Here is a 16405-nt window from a genome sequence, read left to right as displayed (position 1 = left end):
TCCCACTCCCTGGACGACATGTCCATCCTGGGCCTCTTCCAGTGTCACAATCACACCACCCAGAAACTAGAGGAGCAGCACCTCATATTCCGCATCGGGAGCTTCCAACTCAATGGCCTCAATATGGACTTTGCCACCCTCAAAATCTCCCCACCCGTCAGCCTCATCCCAAGACTAGTTCCTCCACTCATCCCCGCCTCCATGACCTGTCCGTCTTCTCTCCCACCTATCCACTCCTCCCACCTCACTGACCAACTCCCAACACTGCTTGGAATTATTCTTCTTTTCACACTTCATCAGCTCGATGTTATTTCTAAAATCTATTTTCCAATTTTGGAAAAAGTGAAATAAAGAGAAGTAAAAGAAGTTACATTCTTACCACTCGTGAAATCTCTGAATATTCTTCTGTTGAAAGGCCGCCAAGGAACAATGCAATTCTTTTGTCACAAACGCTGTGAGGGAGACATCTTTTTCGGTTCCATTAACTCCACCCGAAGGAAGACAAACCCACGTAACATATCTAGTGACTTAAAGCATACTCTACTGTTGCCCAAGGTGGAGAGCTGGATGAACATAGCAGGCCAAGCAGCATCAGAGGAGCAAGAAAGCTGATGTTTCGGGACGAGACCCTACTTCAGAAAATTGGCGCTGGAGAATCTGAGATAACAAGGTGTAGAGCTGGATGATACTGCTTGACCTGCTGTGTTCATCCAGCTTTACACCTTCTTATCTCAGATTCTCCAGCATCTGCAGTTCCTACTGCCTCTATTGTTGCCCTTTCACTTTACTGAACTAATATGAGCCAGTAGTTTTGTTTAGGCCCATGTAATCTTACAGTTATTGGCCTGTACAAAATTCTGAATTAATTTTGATCGACTGACGGGAGGAGAGATTAATTTTATAGAAATTTTTGTTTTCTACCAATTTGCAGAGGGCATCGTGGGCGATTGAAGGACAGTGTTATTATCCTCCAGGTCTGCGGACTGCATCATTACCAACTTGCCCATTTGCATATACATACAGTATTCATGATGTACCAATGAAACATAATAAACCAATACTGTGTACTAAAAACAACGTTCACATATCAATGGAAAGTTAAATATTTATCATAGAGATTGAAGGATTGAATTCAATGATACAAAGCAAAAACCAGTGAAGATGAGTGCAGTTGGTCAGCACTTTTGCCACTAAGTGGAGGTTGGCAGTTTGAGGCCACCCAAGAACAAGCAAGCTCTGTCTAACTCCAAGGGCAGCACGGTGGCTCAGTGGTTAGCACTGCTGACTCACAGCGCCAGGGACCCAGGTTCGATCCCACCGTTGCGTGATTTTCTGTGCAGAGTTTGTACATTCTGCCCATGCCTGCATGGGTTCCTGCTGGGTGCTCTGGTTTCCTCCCACTGTCCAAAGATGTGCAGGCTCGGTGTATGGGCCATGCCAAACTTGCCCATTGTGTTTCGGGATGTGTAGATTAGGTGTGTTAGTCATGGGAAATGTAGGGTTACTGAGGAAAGGGTCGGGGAATGAGTCAGGGTGAGATGCTCTTTGGAGGGTGGCTGTGGACTTGTTGGGTCAAAAGGGGCTTGTTTCCACACTGTAGGGATTCTATGATATGGAAGTATCTTTTGAAGTGGGCATTCATGGGTATGCTGTAACAGGGACCTTGAAATACTGCACAACAAATATTTGGAACTAGACTGTCAATTCAGACAGAGCATCAAAAAAGGTCATGGAAGTTGTCACCGATATAAAGCAGGATTGATGAAAATCCAGCAGGAAATGGTGTCAAAAGGCACTGTATCTTTTATTCACCTCCAGTTATTTTGTCCAAGGCACTGGATGCTGGCAGGATTGAAACATGTAAGAAATGCTTCACAAATCACATATAAGGACCTGCACATCTTTGAACAATGGGAGGAAACTGCAGCACCTGGCAGAAGCCCCTCGCAGACGCGGGGAGGACGTGTCAATTCCACACAGATCGTTACCCAAGACTGGAATCTCAATTGGCTCCCCAGTGCATGAGCAGCTCTAACCACTGAGCAACTACCTTGCCCAGAAGGGGTTTTATAAGCGCATACATTATTTCCATTAATAGTTGGGGTAAGACAGATCCAATCCTCTATGTCCAATCAAAATAACATATCGTAGATATCATGACAACAATCATAAATGATTTTGAATAAGTAAATCAAAAAAACAGAAATTGTTCCCAAGCCTAAATACTAGATATGGTGCAGTTAAGATGAATAGCGCAACAACAAAAAGGCCATATTTTATGTGACCATCGGTAACACTTGAAAACTTGCAACAATATAGTCACCAGTAGAGATCTGGAGTGGTTTGATGATGCACTCCTTCATACACTGGAATGAAACTCCAAAGATCACAAATTCTCCTTCAATACCGTGTTATAACAGTGACTGCATCAACCTGTGTTTATGGGCCTGACTGGAAGCCCACACAACACGCACAAACAAAAATATAATCTAAGGTGATAGGAGAAATAAATGTATGTATGCAACGTCTTTGAAAAGCAATCATTTCTAGCAGATGCAAGCCCATAAGGAATCTCGTTTCGCAGATTATATTCATTTGCACTGCAGTTCACGCCAGTCAGAATCAGTTTTCGTTTCATGACAGGTAACTAAAATGTCCAAAACAATGAACTTTGTTTGATCAGAAGATTTTAAGTAAGGACTATGTCTTGTGTGAGCTGACGGCATTAGGGGATGGAGAAGGTACACTCACTGCTGGCATCTTGACACCATTGAATGAGCAAGCGTGGACGCAAAGGTTGTAACAGGTAACAATTGTACAGGCAATATCTTTTGAGCTCCTTCCGAGCAGGCCTGTAATACTCTAAAGCTGTGCTAGACCCTCACTTACTCCACCTTACGTACGCTGCCTTTTTCTTTTCGACAAGAAGCACCTCTGCACCCGTCATCCAAGGCTCCTTAATCTTACCCCTTCTTATCTGTCTCAGAGGAACAAATTCATACATCACTCGCAACAACTGCTCCTTGAACAGCTCCACATGTCTGCTGTGCCCTTTCTGTGGAACAATTGCTCCCAATCTGTAGTTCCCAACTCCTGTCTGATAGCATCAGAGTTTCCTTTTCCCCAGTTCAATGTCTTCCCCTGGTAACTGCTCCTTTCCCTTTCCATGGCTATGGTAAATGTGAGTCTGTTGTAGTCACTGTCGCCAAAGTGCTCTCCCACCACGATATCCGACACCTGTCCTGGCTCATTGCCGAGCACCAAATCCAAAACGGCCTCCCTCCTCGGCCTGTCCACATACTGAGTAAGGAAACCCTCCTGAACACACCTGACAAAAACGGCACCATCCAAACCATCTGCACTCAGGAGGTTTCAATCTATATTGGAAAAGTTGAAGTCACCCTGAACAACAACCCTGCTACGTTTGCACTTTTCAACTATCTGCCGGCCAATGAGTTCTTTGATCTCTCAACTGCTATTTGGGGGCCGTAGGAAACCCCCAGTGAGGTGACTGCTGCCTTGCTGTTCCGAACTTCCACCCACACTGACTCAGTCGACAAACCTTCCTTGGCAACCTGAGCCCATACCACCTCAGTAGACGAGTCCTCAAAGGTTCTTTCAGCCGCCGTTATAGTGTCCTTGACCAACAAAGCCACACCTCCCCATCTTTTACCACCTTCCCAGACCTTAATCAAAGATCTAAACCCTGGAACCTGCAACATCCATTCCTGACTCTGCTCTATCCATGTCTCCGAAATGGCCACAACATCGAAGTCCCAGGTACCTATCCAAGCTGCAACCTCACCTGACTTATTCCGGATACTCCCGGCATTAAAGTCGTCACACTTCAATCCAGCTTGCTGTCTGCCAGCACACTCCTGTGACAGTGAGGTCCTGACCATGTCCTCCCTACGCTCATCCTCCTGTGTACCAGGACTACACCTCAGTTTCCCATCCCCCTTCTGAGCTCGTTTAAATCCACCCGAATGGCACTAGCCAATTTCCCACCCAGGATATTCGTGCCCCTCTGGTTCAAGTGGAGACCGTCCTGTTTGTACAGGTCCCACCTTCCCCAGAATGAGCCCCAATTGTCCATGTACCTGAAGCCCTCCCACCTGCACCATCCCTGCAGCCACGTCTTCAGCTGAAATCTCTCCCTGTTCTTTGCCTCGCTATCACGTGGTACGGGTGACAAACAGAGATGACCACGCTCTTTGTTCCAGCTCTCAGCTTCCACCCTAGCTCCCTCAAATCCTGCCTGGCATCCCTCTCCCTCTTTCTACCTACGTCGCTGGTGCCTACGTGGACCACGACTTGGGGCTGGTCACCCTCTCCCCTCAGGACCCTAAACACACTATCCGAGACATCACGGACCCTGGCTCCTGGTCGGCAACACACCAATCGTCAGTCTCTTTTGTTCCCGGCAAATCTTCTATCAGTCCCTCTAACTATTGAGTCCCCAATGACTATCACTCTCTTCCTATCCCCGCTTCCCTTCTGTGCAAGAGGGACAGACTCTGTGCCAGAGATCTGCACCCTACTGCATGCCCCTGCTAAGTCGTCCCCCGGAACAGTATCCAAAACGGTATACTTGTTTTTCAGGGGAGCGACCGCAGGGGATTTCAGGGGAACGACCACAGGGGAAGGTTGGTCGAGCTACACCGGGTAAACATACATTTTTGGCTGAAGAAACATGTGTTTCAATGTGAGCTAATGGAAGAAGCCATGGAGTCAAAGCTAAACATTTCGACAGTAAGACAACCATTCTTAAAAGCAGCAGACAGCATGAAAAAGAAATCAGCGGCTTTAATATCCAGTTAAAATTTGTGGAATATCAGATGGAATTTTCTTATTGACTCCATTGTGCAATCATATCGATCTAAAAATGTTAACTGCATTAATTAATACTAACCAGAAACGGACTTTGTAGTAAATGGTTTGACTATTTTCTGTATCTGGAACATCCCTTTTCCTTCTCCAACGAAGATCGTACCAACCTATGGTACCAAACTCTGAGTCAAACGGACGGGACTCGTAATCTTTAAGTTCCTCATCAAAACAGTCTAATTGTATGGTTCTGTGTAATAAAAGAGAAAGAATAAACATGTTTCCCACAATTTTGCTGATGTTTGCGAACAGAATGCACAAATTCAACAAGTTTGAGCTGGCATGTCTGCTTCCTCCAGCCTGTTTGAACTGTTCCATTCAATGTGAAATTTGTCATAAGTTTTAGCACACAGGTCTACTTGATCTGTGCCACCACCTTCTATTAGTCATACATGCTTTCCCCACCTTCCTGTAATACATTCCTTGAAGTGTTCAATGAGATTTTGATTTTAAATCTTATCGTCATATTCTTTTGATTCTCAAGCATCAATGAATCTGATGTCGCCACCATTCCATGCAGTGCATAGCACGTCAAACAGGAGTCTTACTCTTGCCATGAGCACTGAGGGAGTACGGGATCATAACTGTCTCATAGTTCAGAACGAAATTCTACATATAGGGCTATGTAGAGTCATGCAGTTAATTTTATTTGACATGCTATTTCTTTTCTTCACAAATATGCTGGATTTAAAGTGATCTTCACCCTCATTTAAAATGAATCCAATATCCAACCATGTGTAAAACAAGCAGATCCAAATTTTAATTGGAGTTTAGTGTTTCACAAATATATTACTTTCTTAAAAATTATATTTGAGTCAACATTATCATTTCATTCCCTGACAGCGGGTGAACTTACTTTTAAACTCCAATTTTCCTTCGGTATTAACGGAGAGGTGAGCCTTTTTGCAAGCACCGAAAGGCTGCACCAGTTTATGCTAAAACTTACGGAACTGTAAGTTTCACAAATATGTTCCTATTAAACACTAATTCCTATTGAAGCAGTACGAAGCCAAATTCATTCAACTGGACAGCAAAAATGGTCAAGATTTTAAAAGCAGGCAACTATTTTGAAGTCACTCTTTGAACTAAATTCCATCTTGGTGTGTGAGAGTCCATAGGTTCCTCACTCTCAAGGAAACATTCAAACTGTCATGCAATTACTGAAACACACAGACAAAAAACATGAATGTTAACAGTCACTAAGATTTTGAGAGTGATTTGGAATTCATATTCAATACCCGCTGGGGGAAATCTGTTCCAATCTGGATAGTACTCACTTATCACCATCCCACCTACCTTCCCCAGCACCTCCTCCCCCTCCACACTGTTTGTTTCTGAGCTCCCTTCCACCCTCCATTTCTGAGGAAGGGTCCTGACCCAAAACCTCACCTTTCTTGAGCCTCTGATGCTGCCTGCCCTGCTGTGTTCCTCCAGCTCCACAATGTGTTATCTCAGACACCAACATTGGCAGTTCTTACTATCTGGATAACTCATTCTCACCTTGTAACAAGTGATTTATACTCATTATCTTTTCAGATTACGCATGTACATGTATATACTTAAATATACATATTGCACTTTTATGCCTGAACCACTAACCTAGAGGATATTTTAAAATAGTCTCTTCATATCTGCATGAAAGAGAAATCATCAAGGTCATAACTTTCATTTTAGGAATAACTCGAACATTCAAAGTACTCACAGTCAGTGTCCCATTTACTTGACCAGTCAACTTGATGTGAATCTTTCTTCCAAGCGGAAGCTATAACAACAATTATATTTGAGAATCAAACTCTTCATTGCATCACCAATATTTCCTTGTCTGTTTGAAACATAAGATAATGAAATAATCATGGACAGATTGGCCAACAGTGTCATTTAATGCGTGTTACAACCATTGAAGTGATCTTTAAAAAGCTGTTGTTACACAACACACCACTTTTTGAGATGCAGTGATGAACATACTTCCTGAGACGTAAATAATATATGCCGAATTAATTCCAAAGAATACATTTACAATTAAAAAGAAGCTAAAAATCTCTTCACATTGTGATGCTTGTCAGATTGCTATTCGTCAATGGAAATCGTTCAGAACAGTTATTTATTCCCAGATGAAAAGGAAGTGTATACATTTCATTTTCAAATCTTATCCAAGAGAGAAAAAAAAACGCCTTCATGAATGCATTGTCAAACAAGAAGACTCACAAAAAAAGTCATTTGGCCCATTGAATTTCCTCCATCATTCGCTGAGAACATGGTTGATCTCATTACATTTATCACGACACAACATTTCCACCAAACCCACCTTACAGCTAATACATTCCGATCCAAGTCACATCCTGGTAAATCTCTGTTTCTGTGCCATGCCTTGTCTTTCTAAATATTTTTTCAGTCATCTACAAATTTAGCCACAGCACATGCACCTCTTTCCTCCAAGTCATTAATAAACAAGCACAAGAGCTGTGGTTCCTTCAGCGCGACCTCATTTCTTACTGACAAGCCAACCCTGGCATCTCTGTCCATTTGTATCGGAGATAATGGGAACTGCAGATGCTTCAGAATCCAAGATAACAAAGTGTGGAGCTGGATGAACACAGCAGGACGAACACACAGAAGTAGAAGGGTCTCGGCACAAAACGTCAGCTTTTACGCTCCTGAGATGCTTCTTGGCCTGTTGTGCTCATCCAGCTCCACGCTTTGTTATCTCTGTCCACTTGCCTGTTCTTTCTATCGGACATGAATCATTGGCTATTTCGTTCCCAACACTTATCCCCTAACAACCACCTCTCTGTGATACCCAGAGTGATGTATCTGTCAATTTCAATCTGCTCCACAAACTCATTCACTTTGTTTCATACACTCCCTGCAATTCAATACAAGATCTTCAGTCTGGCATTTACAGCCACCCTTCTTATCTGCTGCAGCTGAAGTGAGATTCCTGACCATTTCGATACTTTTTGTCCTATTACTTGCTCTGGAAACTTTGCTGAGCACTTAGCAGCTTCTAACTCTTTCCACAATTTTCCATGCAACTGAGCTCACCCGCTCCACACTTGTTATTTTAACGCCCTACCCCAAGACCGAGCTCTGTATTTTGCCAGGATACTTGTCCCAAAATGATTCTCGTCGAGCCTATAACAACAGAACGACTCCCTCCTTCCCCATACCGATGCCAATGTCCCATGAATTCAAACACATTTCTGCCATGCCACCATTTGAACAATGCATTTGCATCTATAATTATGCTCACACCGTGCCAAATTGCTCAGATAATAATCCAGAGATTATTACCATTCTGGTTCTGCTTTCTCATTCAGCACCTCAGTGCTCATAATCCCTCAGCAGAACCTCTTTCCTCTTTCTTCCATATCAATGGTACCTGTGTGGACCACAAAAGCTGGATTTCTACTCCTCCCACTTCAAGTTCCTTTGTAGCTGAGATGGAATATCCTGAACCTGGGCACCAGGCAGGCAACACTACTTTCGAGACTCTCGATCCTAGTCACAACGAACAGTGTTCATTCCCCAAACTACACTACCTCTGATTATAACTACATTTCACTTTTTATCCCCTCCTGAATGTCCCCCCTGTACCACAGTGCTACAGTCAGTTTACTCATCTTCCCTATACCCTGCACTCTCATCCACACAGGAAGAAAGAATCTCAAACCTGTTAGATAAGATCAAAGGCCAAGGTTCCTTCTGCACTACATCCTGGATCCTTCCACCTGCCCTGTTCTTTGTCACACTCTCACGTCTCTGGCCACTGACCGAGTTTCAGCTAGTTAATCTAAGGTGTGTGACTGCCTCCTGAAGCACAGCATTCCCTGGTAACTCTGCCCCACATGATTTGTTGATTGGTCGAAACTGAGATTCCAGTTCATCAACCCTGAGCTGGAGTATGGGGTCTGACCACTCCCCCGTCATGTAGGAATAAATCATCATCTGGCCTGGCATCTCCATTTCAATTACTTGGATCTTAATGTGATTTGAAAACATTCTGGTCTTTTAGTTTGGAGCCTGTAAATATTTCTCCGATTTACTTTCAATCTGAAAGCTACCGATAATAGATTCTTAAACCAGTAGTGATCACCAACCAATGAACCTGGTTCACCCTCTAGGTCCCTGATTCTGGCTTCAATTCACCCTGTCTCAACAAAAACTGCTTACGAACTATCAGGCAAAAAAAAGCAAGCAAATGGCACCTCTTACCCTCTGCGCTGACTTGCCACGTTGCCACCAAGTTCCCCAAAATATATATTCATTTGGTGCATTTCACTCGAGATGTGATCTCTCCTTCCAGAACATGCAAAGCATACTGAACCATCGCAATATACTACCTTCAAAACCTCAGCTCTCAGCTTATTACTTTTGAGTACATTCTCAAATGCTTTCTCCAAGTCCAAACACAACACATTTACTGGTTTTCCTCTATTAATTCTCCTTCCAAAACTTCCTCCAAAAACCAAAACAAATTAGCCAGACATAATTTCTCTTTCAGCAGGCTGTGGTGATTCTGTTTGATTAGATTCTGATTTTCCAAATGTCCTGCTATTATTTTCTTCACAGTTGATCACCACATATTTCAACAATAGATGTTAGGCTGGTTCGGTTGTAGTTATCTTCTTTTTGCCTCTCTCCTTTTTAAATAGGAATGTCAGATCAGCATTTTTCCAGCCCTCAGATGCTACTCTCGAATCTAAAACTTTTTGGGAAATTACAATCAATGCATACACCGACTCTGAAGCTCATTGTTCAGAATCTTAGAAAGTAAACCATCACGGCAAAGAGTCTAATCTGCTTTTACTCCATTAGATTGTCTACTACAACTTCTCTCATGGTAGTGATGGTGTGGTAGTGATGTGTTTAATTCCTCCCTGTATTCTTTAGTAATAAGGGGATCCTTGAAGTATCTTCCGCTGGAAAGACTACCCTTTTTTCATTGTCGTTATTCCTTGATTTAAAAATTAACCTGGCCATCTCAGCCGAGCATATAATTAATGGCATTACCTCTAAAACCTTCTCTGCCAAAGTGTTCAATAGATTGCTACAACCTGAAAGAAGTAATTCTTCCCCTAAATTAATAGGCAACCAATTTGAAAATGTGGCCTCTGGTCATAAAATCTTTCACAATGGGAGTAATCTCTACGGATATACACTATCAAGCCTCTTAAGCATCTTAAATGTTGAAAAAATAAGATTTGTTTCAATCTTATAAACTCCAATGAATGTCGTCCCAGCCCGCCCAACTTTCCTAAGGATGGCAATCCCCTACGCCATTTCCGAAATCAACCCAGTCAACATGAGGTGTACGGCCTCCGCAGCATTCACTATGTGGCCGTACATGACTTATAAGTTACCATCTTGCTGCTACGACTCTACTTCTATGTACGATGCAGTCCTCTGTCCATCCTAACATACTACGCTTGAACACGTGGGCTCTTTTCTTTTGAGACACCTTATGAGCTGTACCTTATCAAATGCTTTGTTGAAATCTCAATGTACGACATCAACTGGTGGTCCTTCGTCAGTAATGTTTGTTTCCTTCTCAAAGCACTGTAGCAAGTTTGTCAAGTATTATTTCCCCTTTATGAAAGGATGTTAACTCTGTTGGATGTTATAGCACACTAAGTACCCTGTTGTTTCAACTTTCATTGCCGGCATGAACATCTTCCCAGGTTGACCTAAATTGGCAATACTTGCTCACTATTTTATTGAAGTATCTTTGTAATAAAGGTGTTATGTTCACAATCTTTCAATCCTCTGAGAATTTTCCACAATCTAAGGATTCTTAAGATTATCATCAGTGCCTCCATTGTATCTGTAGCTGCATTGTTCAACATGAGAGGAAACAACTCATCATACCCCTTGGATATTTTCTCTACTGATTGGAGTCATGTTTGGAATTCTGTGCAGTGACATTCACTTTTAACAGTTTGCTAAATACTACCAGGAACAGAAATTGTGATCCAGCTGCAACTAAGCTAAAGCTTTCAGCACAGAAGAAAGTCTTTGAATTCATTATGACCCAAATAACTCCTGAAAAGGGCAATACAATTTGCCTCAGTCCATAAATGTTCTTTCTCCAACATCCTGAGATGCATTATCTGTATTTCTTCAAATTTACCCCAGAATCTGTTTCAATCACCCTTTCAGCAATACGCATGACAACAATTCGGCATTCTTAGTCCCCCTGTAGCCTCCGTTGCACATGTGCATTGTTAGCTGATTATTTGTTTGTGTGCCTGCTTTTTTGCTCAAATGGATCAAGTTAAGTTCGTGTTCTTTTGTCATCAGAACTCTTGTCTCCTCACTCTCATCTTCCTTGTTTTGTCCCTCTGCTGGAATATTTAATTTGTCGACATATCTGAAGTATGTTGTCGAATGGATTGGGTTTTGTGCCATTGCATTCCCCATAGCCCATCTACCCATCCTGTTGCTTGTTCTAACAGTTATTATCTTGCAGAGTGGAAAATGCAGTTTGAAAGCAATGGAACATGATTGATGAAGAAGTTGATGCATAAATTGCTGCGATCTTCCAAACTACAAACTCACCTTCGATTCTTTCTCGGTCAGAGCATTATGCCAGCGCACATGAATCATGTTCTCAATGGGACTTACAAAACCATGGAATTGAATTTGCATGTTGATTTCTTCTTCCCTCTTCAGAAATGCAATGTCGTATCATGATGAAGCTTCCAAGGCAATGATTGTGTCCTTCAATGAAGGGAAAAGTGACTTTTAGATTCATGGAAATATTTCAGTACTTCCACATACATGAAATGCAAACATTCTCCCTGCATGCTGACCCAAGTCCGCAAGGCTAGGGCATGACCCAGTCTCATTTTATCGAATCTTTCTGATTTTACATGCCACGGGATAATCATTGCAGTGTAACAGAAATGTTGATCATGGAAATTTATCAGTGTTTTAATAAATAATGGCAAATTTTCAACATCTTGCAAGTGTATGAAGGCTCAATCTCATGACACCTTGCCTGCTGCACAAAGACATTCTTACACTGCTTTCAATGTTAGGGCTCAAACAAAACACAATCATTACACAAATGCATCAACACGCTACTTTCAATAGGATCTGGCGCAGGCTTGGAGGGCCGAAGCGCCTGTTCCTGTGCTGTAATTTTCTTTGTTCTTTGACCAGATAAAAAGGAAAAGGGAGGTGTATAACAGTCATCAAGGGAACAAGAGTCCCTGTGGACGCACTAACGTCAACCAGGCCAACATCCCCAGCACTGAGGCACTGACCATCCTCGATCAGCTACAATGGGCTGGACACTTCATCTGTATGACTGACACGAGACTCTCCGCAAGTTCTCATCCCAGCTTCAAAAAAGCAGGCGAGACCCAGATGTGCAGAGGAAGCACTCGGTGATAAACTCAAGTCCTCAATGGTGAAGTACGACATTCCCGCAGACACCCGGGAATCGCCGGCCTAAGACGGCCCAAAGCCTGAAGAGCACCTGGGAAGGCATCAAACACTTTGCGGCTTGCCTTTGGAAGCAGCGGAAGCCATGCAGCCACACCAACACCTCCCTCACCCCTTCCCACGAGTGCCTTCTGCCCCGAGTGCAACAGAGCCGACGGTAGCTGCATCGGTCTGTGCAGCCGGCGGTCAATTCAGCCTGAGAGTGGGAGAGTGTCATCCATATCTGCGAGAAACCACCATGATGATGATGATGTATAGTGTGCAGGGGCACTCTCGTCACAGCAAATCAGAGAACAAATACAGGGCAACAGAACACTGGTGACCAAGATTAGGATGAGGGAGAATCTCACAATCTTCTACAAGTGTCTCAGAGGGAAAGAGAAAACCCAGGGAAAACCAGGTCTCATTAGGGATGAAGAGGCAAATGAACGGTTTGAACTGGAGGGCAATGTCAGGTGTTAAACGAGAATTTCACATCAGCTTTTACATGTGAGAAGGAGCACACAATTCTCGGACAGAATTAACGGAGACTGGGGAGATGTTAGGTGTTTTGGTGAATTTAAAATTGGACAAATCCCAGGTTTGGATGAGGTGTATGCCACGATGCCCAGGGAGATGAGAGAAAAAATTCCACTCGCCCTCATACAGAGCTTTCAAAAGTACCAAAGGACTGGAGAACAGGTAACATAGTTCCACTTATCAAAATGCGTGACAAACATAAAGCAGAGTATTACAGACTGGTGAGTATCACATCAGTAGATAGGAAAATATTGGAGAAAATTCTGAACGGCAGACGTAATTTCCATTTCAAGAAGTGGGGTCTGATCAGCGACCGTCAGCATAGCTTTGTCAGAGGGAGGTCACGCCTCACAAACTTAGATGATTCTTTCAAAGAGGTGACAGAGTGTGCAGATGGGAGTTGATGTAGTGAAAATAGATTTCAGCAAAGACTTGGACAGGGTCCCAAATGGGAGCGTGGCAAAGAAGGTAAAGCTCGGGGGGTCCAGGAAAATACAGCAAGTTGAATCCAAAGTCACAGATTGGTCAAATGGGCAGGTCAACGGTAGATGGAATGTTAACCCTGATCAATAAGGCAATTTGGACAAACTAACAAGGCAAGGAATCATTCAAAGAAATGCCAGGACACTAGGAAGATCAGAGGAGTGGTGTGATCCTGGGGTGCTTGTCCACAGATTCCTGAACATGGAATGGCAGCTTAAAGGGACAGTTCAGAAAGCATATGGCTCAAGAGCTGTACAGGACTTTTGTTAGGCCCCAGCTGAAGTGCTCAGTGCAGTTCTGGTCTCTCCATTATAGAAAGGAGGTGTTTGCATTTGAGCATGTGTGGAGGACATTCATCAGGATGTTCTGAGGGGGTGAAGCATTTTAACTCTTTGGAGAGCCTGGATAAGTTTGCGTTAGCAATAACTAGCAATGCTGGAGTCTGAGATCACACAGTGTGGAGCTGGGGGAACACTGCAGGCCAGGCAGCATCACTGTTGCCGATCTCTGATTAAGGGTCTAGGCCTGAAACATCAGCTCTTGTGCTCCCGAGATGCTGCTTGGCCTGCTGTGTCCAGCCAGCTCCACACTTTGTTCTCTTGGATTCTCCAGCATCTGCAGTTCCCATTGTCTCAAGCATCACTGTTTTATCTGGATAAGGTTGGATTGTTTTCTTTCGAGTAGAGAAGGTTGAAGGAGGTCCTGAAAAAATTGTTTAGATTAATATGGGTAGGGGCGAGGTAAAAAGAAGGTCCATAATGGGGTCGGTCGGGGGGCGGTGGTGGTAGAAGAAGAGATACATACATTTAAGCTAAAAGCTCAGAAGGAATTTCAGGAAAGAAAAGACACCCAGAAGGTGCTGGGGGTTTGGAATTCATTGTCTGGGACTTCAGTTGAGGTGGATAATCTTTTCACGTTAAAGAAAAAGGGTTGGTACAGCACGTAAAATGAAATAACATTCAAGGCAATGGGCCTATTGCTAGAACATGAGCCGAATGTCAACTTAGTGTGGCTTCAGTGGTTACAGACACAATGGAATGAAGTGCTTGTTCAATTCTGTACAATTCTCTGATTCTATGATTCTGGAGCAGGGGACAGTGAGTGAACAGCACGGGACAGTTCACCTATCTTCTCCTTTCTCCATCTTCTGTCTGCCTCCCCACTTCTCACTATTTTTTACAGAATCCCCTTCTCCTCCCCCATTTTTGAAGAAGGGTCTCGACCCGAAACGTCAGCTTTCTTGCTTCTCTGATGCTGCTCGGCCCGCTGTGTTCATCCAGTTCTACACCTTGTTCTCTCAGATTCTCCAGCATTGGCAAGTTCCTACTATCTCTTGAGGAAACTTACTTGTTTTTGCACCCAACCTGTGGTGAGAATGTGGAACGCACCGACTGTGCGGGTGGTAGAGGCAGAAAGCATGATAACATTTAACAAGTCTTTGATTGGGTATTTGCGATGCCAAGGCATACAAGGCTCTGGGTCGAGTGCTGGGAAATGTGATGAGAATAGTTCGGGACTTGCATCTTGTGAGGGCACATACAATTTGCTGAAGGGTCTGTTCCATTGCCATAGCACTCTATTATGCTGTCCCTCAATGATCCTACGACAAGTAAGTGAAGGTTTACAGAAACAGATAGTTTTCAAGGACAATGCCAAGAGGAAAAGTGATGCACAGGCAAAGTGCATGTAAGAATTTAACCAAGGATTAACACCATTGAAGAACTGGTATTTGTGCCAATGCACCAAACCTGCAGATGAAAATGCAGTGTCCAGTTTGATTGCAAACTGCAACAACCACCAGTTAGTAACATGATCAATGGAAATATCTGAATGCCTGTTGTTGTGATCTCAAGCATTTACCTGCGTCGAGTGAAATCCACCACCATAGTTCTGTTGCATCGTTGGCCACCTCGCAATCGGTGTTGCATAGTCAATATCATTCCTTGACAATGCTTGAAGCAAGGCATAAGCAGTGGTTTCCACAGTCATCGCAGAAGCCTGTGCTGCTTCAATTGGATACGGCTTCTCGTCCTCCAACAATGGAGGCTTTCCAGGAACCGACATCAGAATCTGTCATTTGAGAAAGGGATTAGCTGAGAATAAAGTTTACATCATATAGATTTTTGTTTGCATTTCACCAACATAACAATGGTTTTCTGGTCAAGATCCACCATTGTCTCACCACTGATGTCTATAACATGCTCCATACTTCCCGCTCAGTGATGGGTCCTTTTGTTTGTGAAAAATAGGCACCTTCGAATGCAAATGAATCAAGATGAGCTTTAGTTTCTCATCAGGCTACATGGCAGTTATTACAAGATGTTACGAACAAAAGGTGAAGGAGCAGATGAAACCATTCAGAGCATCAGTCTGGATGATCTTCTTGCCCTCATCCTGAGGAGGCATCACAGATCTTAACTTACACGCAATTCAAGTTATTTCACGCAATGACAAGACTGAATGTTCTGGATACTGCAAATGCCATGGCACCTGGCAGCATCCCACAAACTGTACTGGAACAATGTGCCCCAAGGTCGCCACACCAACAGTAAATGTTTTCCAGTACATTTTTAAACACTTGCGACACTCACATTTCAGAGAAAGATGACCTATCATGTAATAGTCAGACAAATTGTGCTGACCAATTATGGCCTCAATGTATTCTCAATCATCAGCAAAGTAATGCAACATCTGGATGACAGTGCTGTCAAACAGTTGCACACTAAGGCTCAGTTTACTTTTCGTCAGGCTCACACTTCTCATAACCTCATTCAGGATTTACCACAAATACGATCAGAGATCCTGAGCTTGAAAAGGAAGGAAACTGCAATCTGTCATTTCCACCAAGCCAACTTCTGATTGAATGTGGTGTTAAGCAGAGGAATAGAAAATTGAGTCAGTGGCATTCACTAGATACCTGCACTGGCTGAAGTCATGTCTTCATTTGAACCAAAGTGAAGACATGAATGTTCATTGAATATTGTCCAGGTGTCCAGCAGAATTCATGACTTTTCCAACAGTGAAATCAACGATGAGAAAATACAGTGAGACTTGCACAACGATCAGGCTT

At 43.2% G+C, this 16405-nt stretch overlaps 1 long non-coding RNA gene across 1 annotated transcript in view; it reads right to left on the bottom strand.

Annotated features, from left to right (window-relative positions):
• Positions 1-4917: 4917 nt before the first annotated feature.
• The window catches only part of LOC132207894 (uncharacterized), a 59346-nt gene continuing 47858 nt past the window's right edge, over positions 4918-16405 (bottom strand). The window contains exons 3-6 of the long non-coding RNA XR_009443972.1: positions 15196-15405; positions 11443-11604; positions 6590-6649; positions 4918-5077 (exon numbers count right to left, since the gene is read on the bottom strand). This is a non-coding gene — a long non-coding RNA (uncharacterized LOC132207894). The remainder of the gene's footprint in view (positions 5078-6589; positions 6650-11442; positions 11605-15195; positions 15406-16405) is intronic.

The sequence above is a fragment of the Stegostoma tigrinum genome, unplaced genomic scaffold (assembly GCF_030684315.1).
Source record: "Stegostoma tigrinum isolate sSteTig4 unplaced genomic scaffold, sSteTig4.hap1 scaffold_197, whole genome shotgun sequence".
NCBI lineage: Eukaryota > Metazoa > Chordata > Chondrichthyes > Orectolobiformes > Stegostomatidae > Stegostoma > Stegostoma tigrinum.
Note: the sequence above shows the minus strand (reverse complement) of the source record. Positions and strands in the feature narration are given on the sequence as shown.